This window comes from Chrysochloris asiatica, unplaced genomic scaffold, assembly GCF_000296735.1.
Source record: "Chrysochloris asiatica unplaced genomic scaffold, ChrAsi1.0 scaffold00121, whole genome shotgun sequence".
Lineage (NCBI taxonomy): Eukaryota > Metazoa > Chordata > Mammalia > Afrosoricida > Chrysochloridae > Chrysochloris > Chrysochloris asiatica.
This window is the reverse complement of record NW_006408639.1, coordinates 4,594,297-4,598,354: the sequence shown is the minus strand read 5'-3', so window position 1 is coordinate 4,598,354 and position 4,058 is coordinate 4,594,297. Positions and strand designations below refer to the sequence as shown.

At 47.7% G+C, this 4,058-nt stretch overlaps 1 pseudogene; it reads left to right on the top strand.

Annotated features, from left to right (window-relative positions):
- Positions 1–973: 973 nt before the first annotated feature.
- LOC102839592 overlaps positions 974–4,058 on the top strand; it is a 62,683-nt pseudogene continuing 59,598 nt past the window's right edge.

Genomic DNA, 4,058 nt, shown 5'->3' with positions numbered 1-4,058 from the left:
GAATCTAAACCCTACGGTTTCCAACTAGATGTCCAGCGCTTAGCACCGAGTAGAACACAGACTGGGCGCATCAACACAGCAGTGTCTGCAAGCAGCACGGATCCTATGCCCACAGATATCGGGTACCTGCTCCCTTAGTCCCAAGTCCCTGCCAACCCTAACACAAGTTTGCCTTCCTTCCTCGACTCTGGGCTGCAGCTGGGAAATCGGAACTATCACGACCCCAGGTGCCAACATCAGTAGAAAACCGCCGCCAAGGACTGTGCGCTAGGGGATAGGTAGCGCGCGCTAACAGCTAAGGAGCAGGGAACGAGTTGGAGGAAGCTGATTAAGGGTTCCCAAAACGTTCCGGACTCTGGGCTCCTTGTTTTCTGGCTGCCTTGCAGCGCAACAAACTTATTTTCCGACTAAATAGGAAAAGAAGGGTCGCTGGGGGGTGATGGTAGCGTTCTCGGGGCCCTGCCCCCTCCAGGGCTGAAGAAGCGCAACGCCCACCACTGTCCCGACCCTGCAGGACTGCTCCACTCAGATCTCTCCAGCCCACAGCCTCTGCCAAGCGCTGCAGGGGAGAGCGCCCTGAGTAATCGCTCTTCACCTGGCAACCTCCGAGGAGCATGCCCTGTCCCCAAATCTGCGAGCCGGGGCGCTTAGCGCGTGCCCAGGCTGGTGCAACCCCCAGGAGCTCGCCCGTCACTTACCGCAGAAGCTGAGCGCGGCGCTCACGAGAGCCTCCGTGCGGTGCCCGCACAATGTGAGGGTCCCGGTGTAGTGGCGAAAGCTTCCTACTTGCGACCAATCCCAATGTTGAACCCGGTGCTCTGTCTGGTGCCGCGCTCCGTTCGCTCCCCGCGTTCCTGGCTGCTTGAAAAACCCGGCGCCGCGGAGCACAGACTGCCGGCTCCTCAGACGCGGGCGGGTGAGACGCGCGGGAGGACGATAGGAAGGCGGGGGCCTAAACGCAGCGGAGCTGGGCATGCTCAGTGCGACCGTCAGAGGAGACGCGCGCCGGGGTGCAGCACCTGCCGGGCCCTACCCTGAGAATGAAGGTGGCTTCCCAGTCCTCGCGCGCGAAACTGGCAAAGGACTCCTCGCCCTTGGAGACCAATAACCTGATTCTCATGCAGGGGCGCAGAGTGTGCTGCTTAATAGGGGGCGAAGTACGGTGACGGTGCCACCTTCCTTTGAAACCCTAGCATTTGGCAGAAGAATATGCGGGGCACAGGACGCGCGCGAGGTGCAGAGATACCTAAACCTGTAGCCTAAGGGCCACCCTGAATTCGGGAGATCTCTAAGGAACCCTGGTAGGGAAACACATTCCGGTTTCTACGCTGAGAATTGCTGAACCGAGCCATGGGGTTCCAGAACTTGGGAAGCCTGAGGAAGGGGCTTTTAGGTTTCACCTGTTTGTCCTGAGGCTGAGGATACTGTCCACACATTAGCATTACTGACCTGGATTCTTACCATGCTATGCATTTTCAAGCTGGAATGTGTGTGTGGTAAAGGAAACCGTTGTGACGACATAGATACACGAATCAATATGTGGTGTGTGCATGCATACTGAAAGCCTTTTTATTCAAAAGCATGTGCTTTAGACATTCTACTATATGAATCTATTTCTTCTCAGAAAAGCCCTACCAACCCCAGGTCTAAACCTCCGGGTAACGGTGGAGACTGACAGCAACAGCAGTGTCCTAGCCCCTCACAGGTCCCATGCAAAGTGAATCTGACAGGCAGAGGCAAGACAGCCCAACCGAGCTCATCTGGAATGCATTCCCAGCAACTCAGGCGCAGCCCAGGCTCCTCTTATAAGGGGAGGATAGACTACTGGGGAAAAGCCCCAGGGGTTTTACTGAACCCGCATCGTCCAGCACCTTGCTTAGCCCTACAGAATTACACAACCAGCTACGGATCATTTTAACAATCATGTAAACAAACCCTGATATCTCCATAATGTGGAAAAGATGTTAACTGAAAAACTGTTTTTAAACCATTGTAGTAAGCAAACAAATACCTAACTCCTATGAATATATGCAGCTGTCTAATGCACAGTGGTCTTTTTTCATTAGTTTTTTAATTCCTATTCAAGCAGTTGGCAAATTCGGTCCTGGAGGGTGATGTTGGGATTCAAATACTCATCTTTTGAAATTCCATGGCCTTCGTGAGATAAAAGATAAGGATTGCCCTTGTTTTTAGCTTTTGCTTTTGTTTTTGTTTGTCTTTTTTGTTGTTCAGGTTTCCTGATTCTTAAACTTGGAGACAGCTTTCCCCATCCCCGCATTAGCGGATGTATTTCTGTCATAAGGAAACATTGGCAAAACTGGAACTATGGCGATCCACTTACTTTCCATGGTAAATAACTACTTAATAAAATGAGTGGTATGCACATACTTGGCAGATGTTTACACTCCTGTCAGAAACAGACAATGTGGTGTTTTTAGGTTGATGGTTTTTATACAACTACTCAATTGAAACACTATCCCTCTTTACCAAAAAATATAGTATTCAGTAAAAATATATAGCATTTAAAATGTCCAGAAGTTATATTCCTGCATATAGATATGTTTTCTTAACACATTTAGGGAGAAAAGTGATATTTTAGAATGGACACAAAATTCCACAGAACAAAGAATAAGGAGACTAGAATTTGGAGTAATTTTGAAACTTTGTGGGGTTTTTTTTTGTTTTTTTTTTTAAGGATTTCAAAGTTCCTTAACAGTGTTTCTAAATTTCAACTTATGTTGTTTTTTTGTATGTTTGTTTGTTTTTTCATTCCTTCTTTTATCTTTATTTTGTGTCTACTTTATGGTATGCATTACCTCAGTTGGAGGTGGGGGATGGGGAAATGACCAAAATTTAGAATCCACTCCAGTATTCATCTTGTGTTTTGAGGGAGACAGAATTGGGTCATATTGTGAAAATGTCAGTTAAACGTTAAGATGTAAGTTTTGTTTGTTTTTCTCTTCACCAGCATTCCCCCACTGATCAAATTTGATCAGCACCTCCCAACATCTCCCCCAAAACAACTGCTAGTGTAACACACAACCAATAATCCAGTCCCCTTTTTCCATCCTGCAGAAAAGACAAGATGCTCAACTGCCAAGAAGAAAGAATGCCTCTCACTGAAGCTGACAGGACTGGAGACTGTTCCCAGCAGAATCAACCCTGGCCAGGAGGGTGGGGAGAATATTTTGTTTTGGCGATAACATCTTCACACGTGTTCATCTCACATCCAGGAGTCCGGCTGGGTATCAGTTTTGTACTGAGGGAACTTGTGTTTGGAATTTGCTGAGGGGGCAGAGATAGGGGAAGGGGGCAATATTTCAAAGGAATCGATTAATGCCACCATTAGCAAGTTCAAAACCACTACACTGTGACCCAATTCTGTATCTGAGCATGAATGAAATACCGGTGCTCATGTGATTTGCAAATAATCACCACTGTAACGCAGTGAAAGTTTTATCTTTCACGGTTATTCCACAGATTGGCAATAACCTCCACCCCCAACGACCCATCCACTCACCCAAAAATACAACTTACAACTCATATAGGAACTTTCACCTCCAGTCTTTGAATATGTTGTTGTTGCTGTACTTGAGTGCCATTGAGTCTGTTCCGACCGATAGCAAATTTGTATAGGGTTTCCGAGGAGCAGCTGGTGGTCTTGAATCCTTGACCTTGCAGTTCAAACAGCTTTGGATTCTGATGCATTAACCCACAGTGTCACACCAGGACTCCTCTTTTAATATAGGACTGTCTCCTTGTGTGGCCCTGAGGGTTAATGCTTCAGATTGCAAAATCATTTGAACTGCTAGGTCGGTGGTTCAAGATCACCAGTCACTCCTCGGAAACCCTATACAGGATCGCTATGGGTCGGAATCGACTCGATGGCACTTAACAACAACAACATATATGTACATAAGGAACTCTGGTAGAATTGTTGTTGTTGTCAGGTGCCATCGAGTCTGAACCGACTCATAGCGACCCCATGCACAGCAGAACGAAACAATGTCCGATCCTGGGCCAACCTCACTACCGCTGCCATACTTGACGCCATCAAT